The following is a 23,261-nucleotide window of genomic DNA, read 5'->3' on the forward strand; positions in this document are numbered from 1 at the left end:
TTTTACAGCTGTATCAGCTTTTTTCTCTTTCATAGAGGAAAAGTGCCTTTACAAATGGACACTTTTAAAGACTAAGTAAATCAGTTCTAGAGACATTAAAAAATCAACAACTGAGCAAGAAAAATTACACACTGGGAGCCCTTCCAGAAACTGCTGTCTAATATCTCCATGGGATGGTGTGACCCTTTAAAATCCCTTCTTATCCCAGGGGGAAAAAAAAATCTACAGAGAAGTAAGAAATATAGGCAGAAAAATGCAACAAGAAAAATTCACTGTTAGGAGTTACAAAACTTCAATGTTGGACTGCCCAAGAGGCTTCCTGTACTGAAGGAGGCATTTTTTATTTTTATTTAATTTTTTTTTTTTATTTCAGGAATATAATTTGGAGATTTTCTATTTTTACATGAATAGATTCACTGTATAGATCTAAACAAGGTTTAGCAGTCAGGAACATAAATTTGTATTTTCTATAATTTAAAAAGATTGAAGTCAAAAGCATTCCAATGTCTTTTGTTGAATGCAAATAAATTCTCATGGCACTTTAATTGATTCTACAAATATAAATATTACCAAATTGTAAAAGCAATTAAAAAGTTAAAGTTACCTTGTGTTTCTTTTCACTGTCAGGAATCACACTGCCAGAGTGCTCTTTTACAAGATTCTCCTACAAAAGAGTTATGTGACAGCAAGGAAATATTGATTTGAATTCAGTTGTTAAAAATCTTCTTGGTGTAATTACAGAGCACAGTCTACAATCGCAGACTGCTACAAAGTTCACACAAATCTATGACCAGATTTAGCACAAGCCCAGCATTCCAAAGTCACTGTTTTCTGTTCAATTTCATTTCTTATCCAACTTCTCCCACAGCACAAGCCCAGGCCACACCTCTCACCCCCAGTGCTCAGGGAATAAAAAACTCCACCTTTTCTTCCATTTCTGCTCTCAGCTGTGCCTTAAGGGAGGACAGTTCCCGTTTCAAACATGACAGCTCATTTTCCTACAAACCATTAAATAAAGGACAGGGTTAACTCTGCACAGACCAGAAAAAGGAAAACAGTCCCAAGTGAGGCAGTAATTAACAGGGACACTCATTAGATACACAAGATAATTCTATGTGCTTTTCAGCCCTATACTTGAAGCTTTGCTTTAGCTTGTTTAACAAAGACTGAAGCACTGTAAGAAACAGGTACTTGATCAGAAGTGTTCAAGGTAATACCTTAAAACCCTTGGGAGAGCAGGGGTGAGAGGGCACAATCTAAATATTTAAAACAAAAGTTTCCTATTCAAAGTCAGAAACATGGGAAGTCAGAACATGACACGCTACCTGGAGGAGCAGACACAAACACACTGCTACTGCAATTTATTTTTAGAAACATTTTGAGTTTTTAGTGCCCAGAATAAGATCTGTTGCAGCAGGTTGGGTGGGACTGCTACTGGTAAAAATTAAAAGCACACTGGAAGTGTTCCCAGAGAATGTCTCTGGTGGGAAGACCCCAGAGCACAGCAGGAAAAGAAACTCTCTAAGCAAACTGAAAAAAGATCTTTAGAAGTCACAAACTGACTGAAGATCACATCTTTTGTCTCTCTGTGCTGTTGGTGGGCAAGAGGGAGGGATTGGAAAAAAAGATGTTTTAAGGATTTTTTAAAATTCTTATTACTCACTTTTAATTCTCTTATTAATTTTTATACTATTTATTTTGAATCTGCTTTACCCTCAAAGTGTTTTTCTCCTAATCCTTATCTCAACTCAGTCCTTGAATTTTCTTTCCCCTCCTCTGCTCAACAATAGCAGAGAAAAATGAGTAAATGTTTTTTTTGTGTGTGCCTGCACTTAGCCAGCATAAAACCCCTACACAAGGACATCAGCCCCTTCACTGAATTATTGACCATTGCAAAGTGCTCCTTACCAGTGCTCTTTCTGATGAGAACTGCTTTTGCTGTTTCATTTTATATACTTTTAACTCTGCATCTTTTTCTTCAACCATTTTATCATATTCATTCTGTGGTAAAAAAAAAACCAAACCAACAACAAACTCAAAACATGTGACTAAATGTTGCAATTATAGAGTTATCCAGTCTTTAAACATCATTTTTTCAAACCAGGCCCTTAAGATTCATAAAGAAAAGATTCATTGATGCTTCCGCAGAAACTGTAAAACAGGAAATGCTCAATTCAAGTATTATTTTGTGGACTGGCAGAGAGTGCTTTATTTCTGTGCAGCAATATGTGCTCAACACTAAGCCAGCTGTGCCATCTTTATTAATGTATCTGCTAAAGATATTGCAAAATGAGGAATAGAAAGGTAAACTAAAATGTGTCAGGCTAAACTGCTGATGGTCATTAAGTAATCTCAGAGAGAGCCAAACTGATACTGAAAAATATTGCATTCACATGGTATCAAAGGAAGCCTGAATTGAAAAAAATCTAAAAGTCCCAGAAGTTTAGATGAATGGAATTTATCTGCCCATAGGAATGTGTTCATAATCTTCAAATGAATTTGATTTTAGATGAGGCAAAGTGCAGCATGTGTTCAGCTTCCTTTTCCCAGACTCAGGCCTGTTTGTGCTTTTGAAAGGTCATTAACGTGGTGTCACAAGTTATAAACATGGTATTGACATGGTATCACCCATTGCAAACCACAGCAAGCAGGAAAATCTCTGACCTTGTGCTTTTCCATCAGTGTCACCATCTCAGTTATCTTGTGCTGACATTGGGTATCAGTTTCTCTCCGTATCATTGCAGTTTCATCACAAAGCAACCTCATATTTTCTACCTGTCAGTAATAAATTGCATCTCATTCATCAACATAACAATATAATTTTTTTTAGATCTTAATTTCTTCTTCCCCCTGTGGGGGCAAAGTTTGCAGTCCCACTTGGGCTTCATTTGCTTTTAAGATCCCTTTCAAATACCTCATCTTTTCTGCAGATTGTTAAAATGGGCAAGATCAAAGGTACAGCCATGGCAGGCAAGCTCACTGCAAACCAAAAGGCCATTTCAAGCCCTCTGCCCTAACATTTCTTAGTATTGCCATCAAAAAAGTGTGGGCGGAAAAGTCCTAATGTGGGAGACGTTATAATCTAATTTAATTGTGCTGACTTTATACCAAGGGTGGAATTTCTTTGCACTATATCTTGAAAGAAAGAATTTTTAATGGAGTTCTTATTTTAAAGATATTTTCAAATACTCCAACCTAAGAACCAAATGTACTAAAGCTTTGCTCACAGGCAAACACAACAAGGTCCATTTATATCTGAAATGTAAGAACAAGGACTCCTGCCAATAAAGCTTCATAAAAACATTTTAAATTTAAAAAAAAATTAGATTGTAAAAATTAACACCTCTCACCTCTTCACGTAGTTTATTTTAATTTACTTTTCTTGTTTCTATGTCTTTTTGATAGATGTCAACTTCTTCCTTATGTTGCTTGTTCATATTTTCCTTGTCTAACTGCAATTTATTCACCTTTTGAGAATGCAGAATTGCTGCTGTTATTTGTTTAGGAATTACTATGTTGATGATTTTTTCTTACCTCTTATTTTTGAGCACAAACACTCTGTTACTTTTCAGGCATATGATTAAAGTGTTTGCTATTTAGAAGTTCACCTTTTTTTTTAATAAAGAGTTGAACTTAGGCCTGAAGTGAGTTAGAAAATACTCAAAGGAACAATGGCAACAGCACAATGGGGAAGACTGCCCTAAGCAGTCACCCTAAATGCTGTGAATGCCTCAGAAAAAAACAAATACAGATGGAGATTTTATTCCCTCTCTTGTAAGTCTGTATCAGATTTTCACAGGTTTTATGGTACATATGGTACATTTTTCTCCCAGCTGTGCATTTTGATTACAGTTTTTCCCTTTTAAGTTTATCATATGAATATCCTCAAAACAGTCCACTTTTCTTCAGGTGCAGTACCCAAAGCTGGACACAATATTCCCATCAGAGGGATTGCCACTGAAGAACACATTTAAAGAACAGCCTAAAAAGAGTAATATATTTATATATATATATATATGTCTTTTAAATTCTTTTCTGTTACAATGAGGTTGCTGAACCCTGTTCAGTCCACTATCAACAAAAGAAAGGAACAGATTTGAAACATCATTAATTGCAATGTGAATCCATCTCTTAAATGTCCAATAGTCAGTGTCCAATGATTAAAAATGGAAGCATCTTCTAAAAACTATGAACTCATTCCTGCAAAGTCTGTATCCCAGATCCAAAAACCAGTTCCGAATGTATTTAACAAGTATTATCATTATTTACAGTGGGACTTAAAAACACTCACCTCATCTTCTACATGATGTTATTTAAACCTACCTTCTCTTCATAAGTATTACTTTTCTTGCTTTCTGCAATAATTTTCTTTTTCAGCACCTTATTCTGTTGAAATAAAACAAAACAAGCACTGTACCTTAATAAGTTAATAGAATTATGTCATGGTTTAACTGCATCAAGAAATTCCAGCTTTCATCAGGCAAATAACTCTCAGCTGTTGTACAGCTCAGGTTCCAGAACAATTTTTCAAACAAATGAATGTTCAGCTAATTTCTGTGATAATTACTGTTTCTTCATGACCTTAAGAAAGGCTCCTCCTGAGCAGCAGCAGGGAATAACAAATGAGGTGCAGAATGGGTATTAAAACTAAGATGCTGCTGACAGAAGGTGTGAAGATGTCATGACCAAAAATACAAGTTGTTTATTTTTACAGTGAAGTTACTACAGTTTGTGCCAGTGCAGAATTCTTTTCTACTAGTGGTAACTGAGATACTCATACAAGTACATAAATAACACTATGCACTAAATGAAAAAGAATAGAAGTTTATTAAAGATATTATTTTTGTAATTGCTCTTTTCAAATTAAGGCTCATTTAACAAATCAAGTGATTCCAAAGCTGACTCCCTAGTTTTCTCAGGGTTAGGATAAGAAAGGAGAATTTTTAAATTAAATAGGTGTATCTAAAGACATCACAGCAGACACAAACCTGCTGAAAAGGCAACCCAAAGTATAATGTGTTTATGTATTTGTGACATTTAAAATCTCTACACACCTCCTGCTGCAACTCTTCAATGCATTTGGTTTTATTTTCCATCTGTTTCTTTAAATTATTCATCTGAAAGAGATATTTCAGACATGAATTAGTAAGTTCTACAAATGGCTCCCTATGTGAGCAATTCCTGTAAATGTTCTCAAACCTGCACTTGCACCAGTCTGGTTTGTTCCAATGGGACTGAAACACCAGCTGACATGTCAGAATAATCAGAGTTTTAGCCATAAAGTACCACAAGATGTTAATTAATGGCAGTGAACCAGTTCCTTAGTGGTTAGAGACTCAAGAAAGAAGAAGAAAAAAAACCCAGGATCTTCACAATTTAAAAAATGCACTTGTATCAAGTTCCCTACATCCATGAAAAAATGAATTTTCCCAATTATTTTCTAGAATCTTCAATGGCTTTTCCTTTCTGGAAATTTCATTTTCAGTACTCTTAACCAGAAATTAAAATTGTAAATCTTAGACGTGTACAATGAAATTTTGAAATCCATTCTAATGCTCAAAACCCCAGGTTGCTTTGAAACAATAGAAAGAAAGTAAAAATGTTTGAATCTATTTAAGCTAAAACTCACACTACATATAAAAAGCTAATCCAGAGCCCATCCATCACTGAGTGAGTATATGAAAAACAGAAAAGCAGGTTCTCTGTTTGCCTGAAAACAAACAAATAAATCTTTAATATTAAACTTCCAGCACAGAGTGAACATCCCAGTGACCGTGCTTGTCTTTTGAAATACCAGGGCTCACATGTGGACACACAAGGGCACAGCTGGCAGCAGCTGGGAAAGAAGAAACCTCTGGCAGAGATCACATCCCCCAGGCAGAGCTTTGCAGAAAAACCCCCACAAAGATTTTACATTGAATGCTGTCCTGCAGGTTCTGTAAGATATTTTCATGACACAGGACATACATTTTCTTCTCTGTCATCCAGTGTACTTTTCAACTCTTCACCTGTCTTTGCCATTTTCTCCTTCAAAGACTCCTGTTCATTTCTAAGTGCCAATATAACAAGCATTAGTAAATATTTACATATTGCCTTTAACTTATTTTCAGTACTTCTAATAAACCCATATTTTATTTTCCAAAAACAGCTGCTAATGTTGATGGGAACTTCATAAGCTGCTCAATGAAAATGTTCTTAAAATGCAGCAACAGGCCCAGTAAGTCAATATGTGAACTGTCCATACTTCCTTTAAGTAGGAAAAGATGTTCCAAGAACCCAAGGAAAATACATCCTGACCTGGACTATTGCAATGCAGCTGTGAAACACGGGAGCTGCCTGTCTGTTGAACTGGGGATACAGAGAGTAACTCTGATCCAGTTTTGCCTTGTCACATTTCATCCATAACCTTCAACTTCCATTTGAATTTCCTTCACACCTGAGATGTCTAATGCAAAACAAGACAGCTCCTACTGTGTAATACAAAATGATGGCAAACATTGTTCCTGCAGCAATTGGTATTTCCAATCTGAGAAAATTTCTACTTGGCCAACAGCAATTCTGAATAGTTTCTGTTTAGCTATGTAATCTAGAAAAACTTTAATCAAAAAAATCCCAGAAAGCAGCATTTGAACATAACCAACTATTTGAGTCTACTTCCTTAAACAATATCAAATATTATTAATATTTTTTACTTGCCTTAGCTGGCTATTTGCCTCTTCTAGATTTTCAACTAACTGCTTTGTATTTTCTTCTTCTTTCTTACTATCCTAAATAAAGACCCGTGTCAGCAAAGAAATAAAATTCAAAGTGACTTCTTAAAAAATTCAAAGACATCCAAAGCACACTGACCTGCCTTGTTCACAAGTGTAAATACACTTCCTTTCCAATTCAAACACAAAAAATAGCTCAGGTACTCTACAGACCCAAGTCACGTTGCAGCTCATCATCTAATTTGTGAAACTGAGTCATTTGTCAAATTGAGTATTGACTCAAATTGAGTCCTTTCAAGAAAGCTGGAAGTTTACAACTTGCCTCTTGTTGTTCTTGCAGCTTCTGGAGTTCTGCTGCCACAGCATTTTTCTCTTGTGCTGTTTGTTCTTTCTCTAGTAAAAGCTTATTGAGATACACTGTTAGTTGTTCATTCTTTAACCTAATTTAAAACAAATGGCCAAGAGGAATAACAGGATGCATTTTGAAATCTCCTTTTAAATAAACATACCCATTATCAAGTGTTATTCCATGCTGAAAGAAGTCCAGGCCTTTATCTACAAATATAAGCTTTGCAGCAGAGCCAGAGAGATATAAAAAGGTGACAGAAGAAGGAAAGAAAATCAAAGTCAACTTTTATATCAATATAATGGTTAGTGAAGATGATGTAGTTCAAAGCAAGATTAGCAATGAATTCAGAAACTTTCTCTTCTTGTTAAATAAGTCAGAGAGATATGGAACAACTACATATGCCATAGAACACATACAAATAGAGAAAGTGGAATTTAGAAATGTAAGTATATAATTAATGGCATATATGTGGTTCAAAACTTCCATTAGAAAACAATCACAGTTCATTTCACTGTGTATTAAAGCAACTTCTATATTACACCAAAACTAATTCAATATTCTATTTTCAAATGGTCATACGCTTCTTGTTCAAGATCTGTTTTCAGAGTCACAAGCTGCTTTAAATAATCTTGTTCCTTCTCAGCTGTACTTGTCAGCTGTGCTTTCAAATCCTGGAATTCTTTCTGCAAAATGAAGAGTTTTCAGTATCCATGAGCAAACTCCAACTGCTGGAGGTTATCAGACATGAACTAAGAGCACAAGGCTTTCAGAAGAACCCAACAACATCCATGCCATGGATTATCCAGATTGGATCTTTCCAGTCTCTGCTGGGATCTGGAAGTGGTGTGAGATAGTGAACTGTGACACTGGTGCTGTTCATGTCTGTCCCCTGCTGTGAGTTTCATTACTTGGGCTGCACAATTAGGGTGGGACCCTGCTCTGGGTGTATGAACTTGTATCCAAGTCATGATGTGTGACTGCACTATTTCTAAAAACATGTTACTATTGCCCTGCTTCAGACCTCTCTCATCTGGAGAGCATTTTCATTTCTCTCTCCACATTTCTCTGTCTCTGCAAAATTTGTACAGTAGCCTCAAGCCTCAAGATTCTTCTTCAGTCAAAGTCCTCCAATTTGCCCATTTTAGAAAATGAGTGAAACTCAGTTCAGAACACTCAATGCACAGATTATAACAACAAGCAGACATAGTAAAATGCACACCTGATTTCACTATCTTAACTTTAGCTGATATGGATTCTTGTTAGGCTTGTAAATATAAAATCATAATGAAAATAAACCTCTGTTAAGAGTGTATTTCATATAGCTTAGACTTCTGTGACAGAAAATGGGCCTGTGTCACAGCACAGCAGGGTTCACAGAGGCAAGAGCTAATTACCTTCCTGGAAGGAAGGAAAAATGGGAAAACTTTATATCCAGAGGGAGTGGCATTTGAATGGGCATGAACAAAGGAGGAAATAACCAAAAACCTTGAGATGGAAAACCAAAAACAAGGGAGACAAGAAAAACCAAAAGCATGGGAGACAAGGAAAACAGAGGCAATAAAGAAGTTCTTCAAAGAAAACACTGAAATTGTGTGTGAGAAAGTTTAGTAGAAATGTTCAGGTAGACTGGATGGAGTTTATTTATGGCATTTAAGATACTTACAAAGCAAGAGGAATTTCATATGAAGAGCAAATGCCATGAGATTAATAAAATTAACATTTACCAGAGTTTCTGACAGCTCTTCAAGTTGCACTTCTTTATCACATTTCACTTTAGTCATCTCTTCTACAGCACATGAAATGTAAAATTATTGGAACAGAAATGATTTTTCATATTTAGCAGGCAGTATAAAACATTTACCCTTTTGCAATACCCAGTTCTCAAAACTTGTTGAATTAAGTTAAGAAACTGAAAAGCTAATTTATGACTTAATCTAAATGTAGACTTGAAAAAATGATTCAGACATTAGCAAATCTATACCTGAAGAGAAACTAAATATTTATCTTAAATAAAATTTACAGCCTATTATGTTTTCCACAAATATAGCTTCAAATAAACCATGGACTGTAAGACTAGAGTATTCTCCAAGTATTGATGCACCTGCATTGTTTCAGAAAAAAAATCTGAACTGCTGAAGGTATCTCATGGATATGCTGGGAAAAGAAACCAGTTGCTACTAACTTCCAGATGGTTTCTACGTGCACTTGCACAATTCTGGTATTTTTTGCAAGTTCTCAACAGCAAGGCAGAGCTCTGATTCTGGGGACTAAGGAGCACATCCCTAGAAACCACAGGATATCAAATTGATGATATTTAAAGACAACACCTGCCAGCATCATTCCACTTCCAGCATGGGGAGGGTCACAGAAACCTCCATGGGAGGTTTTATCTCTGCTGCAGAAGTCACCCCTGGCACCTGCAGTGCTGCTGCTCTGAGCTGCAAACCAAAATTACCTCCAGAAGAATTTATGCATGAATGGTCTGACTATAGGAGCTGTGCACAGCACTGCCCTTTGGCTGCTGCCAGCACCAATGAGCCCCAAAGAAAAGGGATCAGCTGAGTAAAAATAAATCCAGGCATTCCTGACAGGTACAGGCCACTGTAAAACCATTTCTCCAACTACCAGAGACAGTCCATTTCCAGACAACAGCAGAAAACATTTTTATTACTGCCCAGCTCATTTTCTGCCTTTCTACAAGCCTTACCCAGTTCAGCAGATTTAATCTGGAGCTCCAAGGTAAGCAGCTTTGAGTCATCTTCAGATTTCTTTAATCTAAGAAAATGGTATCCCAAATGTAGAGTACAAAGCACTGCATTTGAAACTTACAGGACAATAAGACAAAGTCTTAGCACAAGCACTTTAAGAACATTTACCTTTCAACAGGCAGATGATAGATCTGCCTGCAACACACATCAAATTTCACTTGTACAACCTCAGAACAGCAGACATAAAAGTAAACAAATATGTACCTACCTTTAAGAAATCTGTATTTCTTAAAGAGAGAATTATGAAAGTTGGAGGGGACAAAAATTTACTTTTTATACAGTATCAACTATCACAAACAAAAAAAAAAATTACATTAAATTCTCTGCATTTAGACCACTGCGTGAAAAAAACCTCCAAATTTCAGCTTCATTTCCAGTTGTTCTTGATTTTGTCATAGACTGCAACCTGGAATTTAAACTCATTCATTTGCCTATTTTGCAAGCTTTTCAAATCGGTAACAGAAGTCTCAAACTCCTCTGTCAGGGCTGCAAGCAAAGCCTTCATTTTTTTACATTCTTCCTCCTGCTCTTCCTTTTCTCCAGTGACCTGAAATAATGTTTTCACTGTAGTCTGGAATTCAGTTTCCAAGTTCTTTTGAGTAGCCTTCAAGACATGATATCATTTCTAAACATGTTTTGCAACAAACAGCTACAGCTGTTTCATGTCTAAAGTATCCATAATTATTTATGCAAATACTCATCTAATCTATTTCTACTGTAAAACTATAAGCAAGGGGTACCTCTGCCTTTTGCAATGAAATTTTAGCCTCTTCCAGCTCTGCCCTCAAATGTTCTTTACTGACCTGGGATTCCTTTAACATTTCTTCATTATGTACTAAACAAAAAAAGATGTTTATATTTTAAAAAATAGGATATTTACTAAAAAATGCTGCCAAAAATGGAAAATTACATACATTTAAAGAATGTAACAAAGACCAATGGTACTGACATCATATACTATAAAATAATATATAAAATTTGAATATATATGGCTTAAAAGTATTGGCAATCAAGTTCTGAAAAGTTCCCTCAGTGACATCTGCCTGACTGTAAATTTGCAAACTGAAGCAACATATTTTTCCCTTGTAATTTTCAAAAGCTCTCACTGCTTGACTCCCCCTAAAAACTGCCCTGCCAGTCCTGCTCCCACATGAGCAGCTCCTGCTCCAAACAAAAATAAGGCCTTCAAGGCCCCAAAATTCTGCTGCCAACCAGCAACAGAATAGGACTGTCATGACCCTGTTTCCTGTGCTTCTCTAAACAATTACATATAATAAATAAACAATTATAAACAATTACATTTCAATTCTATAAACAATTCCATTTAAACACAGCAGGCAGAACTCTTACATTTTGCTTCCATTAAGTCAGCAATCTTATTTTGTGATGTCTGCAGCTGAGCCTTGATGTCTTCTATGACATCATCTTTTTCATCTCTCTGTATGGTAAGAGCTGAAATCTAGAAAAATGCAAGAAATATCATCATGAAGTCTGGAAAAAATATTAATTTTCATTTGTACCCCAGGTATGATAATCAGACATTTTGCTGTCATTCAAGATAGACAGATAGATAGATAGATAGATAGATAGACAGACAGACAGACAGACAGACAGACAGATAGATAGATAGATAGATAGATAGATAGATAGATAGATAGATAGATAGATAGATAAAATTTGTCTAGATAATATCTTAGCCAAATATTGATCAAGTCACATTATTCTAAACAAAAAAGTTCTCCAATTCAAAATCAAACCATAAATTCCAGTAGAGTAAAGGGACTGAAACACCACTAAACTTAGCAGAATTTGACTTAAATACAGCTTCAGATATTATTTTGTCTTTTTTACTAATACCCAGAAACACTTCTTGGCTCTTGCATTGCCCCTTTAGGCACAAACAAAGCTCTACATCTTAGATGGTAAAATGAGCAAACCTGCTTTTCCTTTCGACTGACTTCCAGTTTGCATTCTTTCTCAAACTTGTCCACTTTTTCTGCTTCTTTTACTTTGGAGATACAGTAACATCCATAGTTAACATTCTAGCTGAAATATACCCCAAGTTCAATACAACTTCCAGTTTAAGATTGCCTGGAATTGTACAGCTGTACCATTTGTTTCCCAAGAGTAATTGCTGAGGCAATGTTTGATTTTATAATCAAAATACAAACAGAAAAGAGCATGTGAGAATGAAACAGGAACATAGCAGGCTATACATACAGAGAGCGAGCATTTAGCTAAAGTTTCTGTAGCTATACACTAGTGCATTATCTTTTAAATAAACAAACTATGGGAAGTAAGTATTGATCTCTAGACTGTACTTCACAGACAAAACTTCAATTTTGAGTGACTGTTTGAGAAATAAAGTTCCAGCTTTGGCCCAGTGGAACAGCAACAGAAGGGGCCAGGCAGTGACCAAAGGCAGCAGGAATAAAAGAAGGGTCCCAGTGTCTCAGTGTGAGCTGCTCACCATTCCAGCCGTTCACATTTCTCTGCCCTGACACTGCATGTGTAACACAAGCTATGAAGTACAAAACTGAGCCAGCTGCATAAACACAATAAACAGAATTCTCACATTTGAAACTCATTTCCAATCTGTCATTCTCTGCTTGCAAACGAAGCTCTCCAAATGCACCTGTCATTCTCTAAACACAAAATTTTATATTTGAAGTTCAATATTGGAAACCCTGGAACTTCTCCAGGGGCTGCTGCCCCCCTCAGCCATTCTGAGGAACCAGCAGGGAGGTGAAACAGAGCCCAAAGAGAAGCCAGAAGCTGTGGCAGTGACCCAGCACTAAGCACACATCACCCAGATCACAGGATCTACATCCCACACACTGCTGCACCTTCTCCATTGAATGTGTTTGATAGAACACAAAAATAATTCTTGAAAAGGGATTGAAAACCCAACTTCCTGCATCACACATGACATGATACCCACACATGATGGATACAAACAGTATCCCAACATAAACATGGAACTCAGCTCAGCTCACATAACTCACATTCCTTGCATCAAGCTTGCTCACTTACTTCTACGTTGCTGTGAAGTTCCTCATACAATTATATTGTTGCTTCCTTTTTCTGTTCATCTATCAAAGCAAGAACATATGAGAAAGTTTTTCTTTTGGACAAGAATTCCAGCTGTCCAAGTGATTATACTTAATCAGCATAATAAATTTAAAAAGGAATTATCAACTCCATTCTTATTTAATAAGTCATTATGAAACATGCTGCCGAAAGTTACAGAATCTAGGAAAAATGTGTATTTCAATGAAACATTAAGCAAGCTCAGCTTTTAAATTTCCTTCCTAAGATATTTTTTCTGTGAAAAGTGTAATTCTGGATCAGTTTATGTGACCATATAAATAATTATAGTATTAATGCTGTTTAATAATAATCTATCAAAACTGTTAGTATTTATAAACTGTAATCTAGGGTTTAGCACTGAATTTCTTCTTATCAGCAGATACCTATAACCACAGAGCTGTCATTATAAAATTGCAACAACACTCCATGTCCATATTTTCCTTCTTTCCTTTCACTTTTGTAATTGATACTATTTTTTCCTAAGAAAACAATTAAAAAGAGAACAGTAAAAGAAACAGCTATCAAAAAAGAACAGTACATCTATATACAAGTGTTTCTAGAATTAAGGCTAAAAAGAAATAGACACTTCTTAGGTATCCACGATCAAGTTAGTATAATTCTGATGATTATAATACCAATTCTAAATTGCATATACAGTAGGATTTCCAATCAAGAACATATTTTAAAACCTCAAGAATTTAAACTTCATTAAGTTATCCAACTGTCTTGGCTTATTCAGTTTCATTAGAAGAATTCCAGTTACTCATTACACCTTGGGGTTCAGACCTTTTTTCCCCATAAATGTGTGATGGCTGAAAACAGGAAATGTCAGCTCTGGAAATTTGTTACAGAGTGCTGGGAATTCAGAGTAGATTCCACTGCCTAAAAACAGGCGTGAAGTGTCACTTCTCATGTCTGAATATATTCCCAGAGTGTGGCTGGGACTGCAAAGCTTCAATGGGCTGAGCAGCCTTGGGGAGCCCTGCCCTGCCCTGCAGTGGCTCCAGTGCCAGTCGGGGCTGTGGGCACTGCCTCAAACCTGGAGCACTGTTTGGGCACCCAAAGAGCTCCCAGGCTGGCAACCTTGCAGCAAGCAATCTCAGTGCCTTCTAAAGCCCTCTGCATTTAGCACTACAAACCACAAGTCTGTTAGACCTGGGGCTTCACTTCCAATTTTGTGAGCCACTTAAAATTCACTTCTCATTCTGAGAGCCACATCCAGTTGATCTCAACTGGAGAACTTTTCTGAACAGCATGAGAAATTTCTTCTTCTTGCTTCTGTTTGTGAATTTAGAGCAAGCTAGAAGCACATTTACTCTGATAAATAAAAACTAAAAAAGCATTTACATTTGCTGGTCTTCTCTGCAAAGCGAGTGCAGGTTTCCTTGAGCAGATTACACAGATGCCTCGAAGCAGCAGCTCTAAGGGAGGGAAAAATATCATGTTTGCACAGGAGTGCACAGTGATTTGTGCACCTAAGGAGTAACAATGGAAATTACTTTCAAAATTTAACAGCTACATAAAACTGCCCACATGGAAACTGATTATTTCCACCACAAAAATATATACTTGGTGCTATTACTCACTCTTTCAAGAGATCTTTATTTTCACATATCTCATCTTCCAGTTTCAAATGGAGTTTCTCATTTTCAAACTAATTTCATGGGGAACAAATGCAAAAAGACACTGTTATTGAAAAATATATTAGAAATGCACTTTGACTTCTCAAATCCCTCATGAAAAAAGTAATTTGGGGCATCAGTAGACAGAAGTCTGTTTTATCTGTATTACACGCTGAGTCACGTTTCTTGTTTTCTTTTGCATGAAAGATGCAATAATTAATGAACAATAATTTGCCAGCAAATGAGACACTTACAGGTATATTCTTCATACACACCCTCACACAGGACAGGTGCCTGCAACTTCTCAAAATAATCATTTTCTCAAGGCACAAACCAAACTGCAACAGTCTTTAATATTTAACTGTATCAATAATAGTGTCATACTGAATCAGGAAGCACTGAACTTCATCTATTCAATGTACACTATACAATACTGGCCTGCAGCTCTTGAATGGCTTTCTTCTGAGCTTCAATAATCTTTCTATTCTCTTGGAGTTTTCTTTCTTTCTGGTTTAGTTCAGTTTCCACAGTCAGTTTCCAGTGCTTGATCTTCTCAGCCTCTTTGTAGAGTTTTGAGAACAATTAATTTGTTGTTTCTGGATTCTATTAAAACAGGTCCCACAATTTAATCTCAAATATTATCCAATTAATAGTATATAATATCTAATTATTACTGTTGTAGATAATGTATTTATCTTTTAAAAACATCACAAGAGTTTATATATGATCAGGAGCCAAAGTTTAAATCTTTGTGCATCTTCTGTGTATGTATCAAAAGGCATTACAGAGCACATAGGAGAAACAAATACAATGAAATATCCCAAACCCCCTTCAGACATCACCAAATAGATGGGCTTAAAGACATAAGGATAACTGCAGTCCACCAAAATCAATAAAAATTTTGCCAGAATTATCAGTGAAGCCAAAATTCCTTCTAGCAGGTTCTTCACCCCATTTCTGTCCTCTCCTTCTGACAGACACTGCTGAGTTAATTAAAAGCAGCTTCAGAGACTTGGCCCAAGAGTACCTGTGATATTGCCATGGACACACACAGAATCACAGAATCACAGAATAATGAGGTTGGAAGAGACCTCTCAGATCATTGAGTCCAACCTATGCCCTGACACTGAGTGCCATGTCCAGGCTTTTTTTAACACATCCAGAGATGGTGATTCTACCACCTCCCTGGGAAGAGCATTCCGGTGCTTCATTATTCTTTTGGTGAAATTTTTTCCCTAATATCCAACCTATCCTCTCCCTGCTGTAGCTGGAGACTGTGTCCTCTGGTTCTATCAGTGCTGCCCGGTGGAAGAGCCCGACCCCACCTGGCTCCAACTTCCCTGCAGGAAGCTGTAGAGAGCCATAGGGTCACCCCTGAGCCTCCTCTTCTCCAGGTTAAACAGCCCCAGCTCCTTCAAACGTTCCTCACAGGGCTTGTGTTCCAAACCCCTCCCCAGCCTTGCTGCCCTCCTCTGGATGTGCTCCAGCACCTCAACGTCCTTCCTAAGCTGAGGGCCCAGAACCGGACACAGCACTCAAGGTGCAGCCTCAGCAGTGCCCATACAGGGGCAGAATGAGCTCCCTGCTCCTGCTGGCCACACCATTCCTGATCCAGGCCAGGATGCCATTGGCCTTCCTGGCCACCAGGGCACACTGCTGGCTCATGTTCAACCAGCTGTCCCCAGCACCCCCAGGGCCCTTTCTGCATGAGCACTGTGCAGCCACACTGTCCCCAGCTTGGAAAGTTGTAGGGGACTTCTGTGGCCAAAATGTGGAACTCAGCTCTTGGACTTACTGAACTTCATGCTGCTGGACTCTGCCCATCCATCCTACTGATCTAAGTCTCTCTGCAGAGCCCTCCTTCCTTCCAAGAGATCAACACAAGCTCCCTGCTTAGTGTCCTCTGCAAATTTACTGATGAAGGACTCAATGCCCTCATCCATGTCATCTATAAAAATATTGAACAGAACTGGTCCCAGTACAGCCCTGAGGGACAGCACTGGTGCCTGGCTGCCAGCTGGATGCAGCACCATTCACCATCACTCTCTGGGCCGGCCATGCAGCCAGTTCTGAGCCCAGCACGGAGTGCTCCTGTCCCAGCCGTGGCTGCAGCTTCTCCAGGAATGTGCTGTGAGAGACAGTGCCAAAGGCCTTGCTGGAGCCCAGACACACAACAACCACAGCCTTTCCTGCACACACCAGGCGGTCACCTGCTCACAGAAGGAGCCCAGGTTGGTCAGACATGACCCACCCTTGGTAAAGCCCTGCTGGCTGGGTCTGATAGCCTGGCCATGCTGGGAGTGCTGTGTGATAGCACTCAGTGTGAACTGCTCCATTATCTCACCTGGCACTGAGGCCAGGCTGACTGGCCTGGAATTACCAGGATCCTCCTTCCTACCTTTTCTGTACATGGGTGTCACACTGGCCAGTGTCCAATCATCTGGAACCTCACAGTGAGCCACAACTCCTGATAAATGATGGAGAGAGGCTTGGCAAGCTCATCTGCCAGCTCCCTCACCACCCTGGCATGGACCCCATCTGGACCCAGGGATTTATAAATATCCAAGTGTCGCAGCAGTTCTCTGCTCATGCACGGAGCAGGAAGGAAAAGCACCACCCTTGTGCCCTTAGACCACCTTGAAAGTGCCCTACAAGCAGGGCTGGGCCAGTGGTCGAGGCAGGGAGAGCAACACAAGAGCCCCAAGGGCCCTTTGGTTCACTTACAACAGCCCCAAACAACATCCTTGTACTGGCTGCATCACAGTTTTGTTACAGTCATGTGGTACTTTAATAGCTTAGGATTAAAAAAAGTCTAAAAAGTTGTCAGGGATATGAAAATCAGCAGAGAGAGCACAAGAAATGTGTTTTATTTTGTGGTAGCAAATAGTGTTTTGTAGCTGCAAATACAGAAGCTATTGCAAAAAAAATGAGCTGTACTGAGTTGTGCTAAAGCAGAGATCTGCTGGTAAAGACACTGTGAAAGGAATCCAGTGCTTGAGGAAACTACTGAATTAATTGTTTTACAGATAAAATAAAGCCAGACAAGGCAATTGGGATAATCCACTTCAGTTTTCCAAAGAATACTCTGACTTCAACCCTTCTGCCCCTCAACAGAATATTCAGAAGCAGTTCCACAAGGATGCTTAAATGTTTAAATCTTACTCCAATTAATGCTCATAGACTTTGCAGGCACTTGAAACAAAGAAAGAACAAAAACAACATTGCAATCACCTTAATTTATAAGATTGTTTCCAGGCATGTTCACTAAATCCCAAACATCTCCTGGAAGTGATTCAGTTTTAAACAGGAGACAGAAAACATTGTTCCCTTTTGATTACTTCCTTTAGCCCTGGAATATCTACTGAATAATGCTTTAGGCACTGTTTGGGAACAAATTCAAAAGACCCCAAGGAATGAGATGTGCAGAGTTGATACTTAGCTGACCTCTTCATCTACTTCAGAGCAAAGTTTCACTTGCTGTGAAATTGTATCTGAAACATGAAGAGATTTTGATCAATGTATTTCTAAAACAAGTAACAGTGAAACTGTATTTAACAGTTACAGATATGAAACTGTGAGACTACTCATGAAAATTAAAACTTGACAATATATACAAATCTAAAGAAGGTGCATGGCAAATATTCCAATGGTACCTGAATCAGTGATTTCGCCAGGCTCAACACATCGAATGGCAGCTTAAATTCATCATCTGAGCATCTGTTAAAACCCTGCACAAATTTAAGAATTTTTAGTTTCTTAGTTCCTTATGGGCAGATTTGTAAAGAGGAATTATAAAATCCAGGGAAAAAGAATCCCTACAGATGATGTGAAAATAGAATTTATCATTAATAAAACAGCTGCCTACAATTTTCAAAGCCCAAGGGATTGGTAATGGCTTTGGAACTCACTTCTTACTTCCCAGTGGTTGATCAAACTGTTGGTGTCCTGCAGTTTGATTTACAGACTGTGGCCAAAGGGGAGCTTTCAATGCAGGGAACTCAGCAGCTCCTGCCTGTCTGGGCACTGGTGCATGGCAAAGGACTCAAGGAGACAAATTACTTTTTTGAAGACCAGTAGTTGATATTTCTTTGCTTTACTTCCAAGGGCACTTCTAAACCATATCTGATTATGTTTCAGCATGAGAATACCCTTTTACAAGGTTTTGAAGTCACAGAAGTTCATCCTGTAAACAGCTAACTCATCTGATGTCAGAATATCGCATCTGAATCTCAACATATTTCATAAGGAGCTTCGACATGAAAAAATAACTTGTTCAATTCTCATAACTCAGTGTGGGGACAGAACATTTTCACTGCACACCTGATGTGGCGAGACCAAGACACCAATGCCAGTGCGAGCATCTGAGTGGGGCCTGTGGGAATCCATAAAATCAGAAGGATTTGGGAAAGCTGCAAAAGGCAGGCCTCAGAGACAGCAGAACTGGGATGAGAGCCAAGCAGCAGCCATGAGATTGGTCAGCAGAAAAATCATGTAGAAAGTACAAAAGTAAGGACAAATAGAACAATGGTCTGTGTATTAAGGCTTGGCTAGAATAACTCCCTAAGTTACAGAAAAGTTTATCTAGCGAGATATTAGGAAGCTTTAAGGTTAATAATGGAGCTCTGTGCATTGTGCTTTAGGGCTTAAAAGCAGGTATTGTATTCAAAATAAGCAAGCATTGTTTTAACCAAAGGTACGTGTGCTTATGGTGATTGGATAGAACTACTGTCAATGTGCTTTTGCTTTGTGTGACTGGTCAAAAAACTTTTAAAGTAAGTTGTAACATTAAGTTCTTGGTCAGCTGCCTGGGATGTGAGCTGCTGGCATCTTCCCATTGTCATAACCATGTAATGAGACTGATGCTGGAAAATAAAACAGCTCAAGGCAGTTCCTCAGCAGCCCCGTCCCGTTGGTGATTTGTACACAGACCCCGGCCAGCGATAGAGCCCTGCTCGCTCTCCGGGCTGAATTACCCACAGCAAACGTGGACTTACAACACAGAGCGGATGCTCCAGAAGATGATTCCTTTCAGTTTTGAGAAAACACAACAACAAAAGTCTTTGAAATTCAAACCGAAGATGTCTCTGCATGTGCCACTCCAGGCACACGCACAGAAATGAGTCCAGTGCAGGAGCGGTCCCGGCCTATGCAGGGGCAGGTGTGTGTGCGCTCCAGCCCGGGGCAAGGGGCAGGTGTGTGTGTGCTCCAGCCCGGGGCAAGGGGCAGGTGTGTGTGTGCTCCAGCTCGGGGCCCTGCCGGGGCACTCCCCGGGCCCAGCACTGTCCCCGTGTCCCCGGGGAAGGGCCCTGCGCTTTCCCCCCGCCCCTCCTCAGCCGCGGCCTCCAGAGCAGCACAGCCCGAGGGGGCGGCCGGGGGGGTGTGTGGTATGGGCCGCCTTCAGCGACCCCGCGGCCGAGCTCTCACCTGGGATCTGCCCGCAGACACCTGCCCAGCGCTCAGGCGCGGCGGCATGAACAATTTAAAGCGGTTTCCTTCTCCATGGCTCCGATAAAAGGGCGGGCGGGGCGGCCCCAGCTCCCGGCGGCCGCTGGGGGCGGGCGCGAAGGACGGGAAGCGGCAGCGGCCCCTCAGGGCGGGAGAGCTCTGAGGGGAAGGGGGAGTACCGGCTGCACAGGGAATAACTGGGGGAGCCCAGTCCTCCTGTGGGAAAAATGCGTATTTTATGATTGCCTTTTCGCAAATATTAATCCAAATTACCCAAATTATTATTACTCTAATTATATTGCTATTTTTATAACCATTTTATTACTTTTAAATTTTTAAAAAACAAGTGATTGGTGTTTTTCACATCCTGTAACCTCCCCGTGTTGTAAATGGCTCCCCCAGAAACATTGCTACATGGGATGTTGTGTGTCAGACACTGAGTGAAAAATGCCAATCACTTGTTCTTAAAATTTTCAAAGTTTAATAGTAATTAAATTGTTATAAAAAGAGTCATATAATTAGGGTAATAAAAGTTTGGACAATTAAGTTTTAGGACAATGCAAGACAATAAGAACAAAGCGTTATGGATGTCCAAGTACCTTTTTCTGGGCAAAATAAGCCTGAAAAAGACACACTTTAACAGAGGATCAACCCTTAAAAACAATAACCTGTTACATATTCATACACATCATCCATGATGCATAAATTCCATTCAAACACAGGATTCTGTCTGGTCAGTGTCAGCTTCTTCCTCTGAATCTTGACGGTGTCTCCATGGCAGAGCAGGCGGGAAGAAGTTTGTTTGTTCTGATAAGAGAGCAATAAATTCTCTTTCTCTGAAAGATTTAGGTGTCCTGTGGCTGCTATCTCACTGTGAGTCCTTTCTTTAAAAAAGTATCTCACATAGCATGGTTTCTATTTTAACATTATGTTATACCCTAAAACTAGATTTAAGACACTACTTAAGAAAATTCATACAACATAACTTTCTAACACAACACATATAATATTCATTTTAATATTTGTGAAAAACGAGTCATACAATATGCATTTTTCCCACAGGGAATGCAGGCCCTGGAGGCATCTCCTGAAGCTGGCACAGCCCCAGCAGATGGCATCGGTGAGGAGGGGGCTGCTGGGGGGCAGTTTGGAATAACTTTGCTGTCCTAGGGTGACATTATGATGCTTGTATCCCCATTCAGGTGTTCTCTTTATGCTGGATATTATGTTCTGTGCCTTCAAGACTGGCTCTGAAGAGCAAAGTTTTGTTTTGGTTTTGTTATCAGCCGCTCCCCCATGGCTGGCGGGACACAGAGACAGGGCAGTACATGGTGCTGTTTTTGCTTTTTGCTTGGCTTTTTGCTTTGCTCTTGCTTTTGCTTCTGCTCATTAGTTAGTTTAGCTAAGCAGTCCAAATTTTTCCCTGGACTGTTTTTCCTTTCCCTTTTTTGGAACCACTCAAACCTGCTCTGGACTGGGACCTGGGAAACACCGAGAGTTTGCACCTTGTGGCTGCAGCAGCTGCCCCAGCACCAGAGGGACTGATAACAGAGCGACCACCCCAAGAGAGACTTTCTGAACTTGTCATCTTTTTCAGAGTGGTGAAAGAGTGGTATCACCTGGTATTGTTCATTTTGTGTGCTGGGGGTGCTTTGTCTGTTAAATAGACAGGTTCTTTCCACTTCTCTCCAGGGAATCCTTCCCGACCCAGTTGGGGGGAGGGACTGTTTGGGTTTGCTTTCTGGAGGGGCCCCTTTGGAGGTTTTCTCCCAAATTTGCCCTAAACCAGGACAAAATTTGGTGCCCAACGTGTGGGGCTTGAGAGAGAGTGGAAAAAACCCTGTTTTGAGTGCATTTTGGTTGCCATTACTCTGTGTTGGTATCAAGCAGTTAATGGCCATGTTTTTTGAATTCATAATGTCTCTTGGGGTGGAGGCTTGCATGCATTTCTGGTCCCCAGGTGCAGAGGATCATTAACGGGACATCACACCATGATCAATATGATCAAGTGAAGCCAATTTATTACAAAAAGCAAGCCATTTTTATACTGTTCTCTATTGTTCACACCTCAAGCTAATACATGATTGGTTAAATCCTTTTTACGCACGCATTTTGATATTTCAGTTAATTTTAGTTACTCTTTCTTCTTCATGCATCTCGCTGCAGGTTTTCTTGTCTGCTTTTGCATCCTGAACCATCTGCTGCTGAGCATGTTCTTCTTCTTTTGTGTCCTTCAAGGGCATGGTGACCTTACTCAGTTTCTATGAAGGCTGGATTGTGTATATGTTGCATATGTCCATTGTCCTGCAAAAAACCCTCAGCACTCCTCCTGGTGTTTTCTGGTCATTCAAGTGCCCTTCAGCTGACTGGTTTCATGCTTTGAGCTTTGGGGAATTGCCTAATATTTCTGAAGCTCAAATAAATATCATATTAGTCAACATCTTAATTGTGTTTATATCTCACAGAATTACCTTTTCTTTTGTCTTTGTCTGAAACTGTTGCTGTACGGAAATCTCTGGGGGATGGTGGACATGTCAGATGGTGCTGGGACATCCCAGAGCACTTGGACCTTGGCTCTGCACAGGAGAGCTCTTCATCCCCTTTCTCTCTTTTCCTCCCTCTGGCCATGGAGGGAGCTCCTGACTTCAGCATGTGACTCGTGTGTGCAAAGAGCAAATCTGGACAGAATCAGGCCAGGGAGGGTTTGGGGAGACCTTGGGATCTGTGCTGGGCACAGAAGGTGCTTTCCATTGCTCTGAGACTGTCTGCTGTGGAAAGTGGATTTAATATCCCACAGAGTAATGACTTTTCCATTTGATGGAGCTGTGCCTTCCCTTGGCTTTGTTGGCTGACAAGAAATGAACATCCCTCTGTGTCTCGGGCAGCTCCTTCTCCAAGGAAAGCAGGTGGGAGCTGGAGCCAAGGAGCTGCAAGCTGTAGGTGCAGCCTGGGCTGGAGGGAGCTTAGATTTGCACAAGGCTGGATGGGGGACAAGGGGCAGGTGTGCCAGGGCTTGGATGGGGGAAATGGTGGGGTGGGGGTAGGGACAGAGTCTGATTGATTGTCAGCCATAAAGGGTCTTGCTTTTCATATTTTTTCCATCTGCATGAGGAGGTACTTGGATTCAGTGACAATTGGACATTGCACATATCAATGAATTACCAGGAAAACAAACCTAAACAGGACCTAAACAATGTTTTCTCACTGTCTTTTTAAATATCATGTATTCACTTTGAATACACTACTGAGTTCTATTTAACTACAAATTACTAGGAAA

The 23,261-nt window shown here is 39.6% G+C and overlaps 1 pseudogene; it reads right to left on the reverse strand.

Annotated features, from left to right (window-relative positions):
* Positions 1 to 22,227, reverse strand: part of LOC132080785 (synaptonemal complex protein 1-like) — a 32,734-nt pseudogene extending 10,507 nt beyond the window's left edge.
* Between the last annotated feature and the right edge of the window lie 1,034 nt (positions 22,228 to 23,261).

The sequence above is a fragment of the Ammospiza nelsoni genome, chromosome 17 (assembly GCF_027579445.1).
Source record: "Ammospiza nelsoni isolate bAmmNel1 chromosome 17, bAmmNel1.pri, whole genome shotgun sequence".
NCBI lineage: Eukaryota > Metazoa > Chordata > Aves > Passeriformes > Passerellidae > Ammospiza > Ammospiza nelsoni.